Genomic DNA, 282 nt, shown 5'->3' with positions numbered 1-282 from the left:
ATAGATATTACACCAAGTGAAATAGATATTACACCAAGTTAAATAGATATTACACCAAGTTAAATAGATATTACACCAAGTGAAATAGATATTACACCAAGTTAAATAGATATTACACCAAGTGAAATAGATATTACACCAAGTTAAATAGATATTACACCAAGTGAAATAGATATTACACCAAGTGAAATAGATATTACACCAAGTTAAATAGATATTACACCAAGTGAAATAGATATTACACCAAGTTAAATAGATATTACACCAAGTTAAATAGATATT

This window comes from Oncorhynchus mykiss, chromosome 25 (genome assembly GCF_013265735.2).
Source record: "Oncorhynchus mykiss isolate Arlee chromosome 25, USDA_OmykA_1.1, whole genome shotgun sequence".
In the NCBI taxonomy this organism is placed as follows: Eukaryota; Metazoa; Chordata; class Actinopteri; order Salmoniformes; family Salmonidae; genus Oncorhynchus; species Oncorhynchus mykiss.
This window is presented reverse-complemented; position numbering follows the sequence as displayed.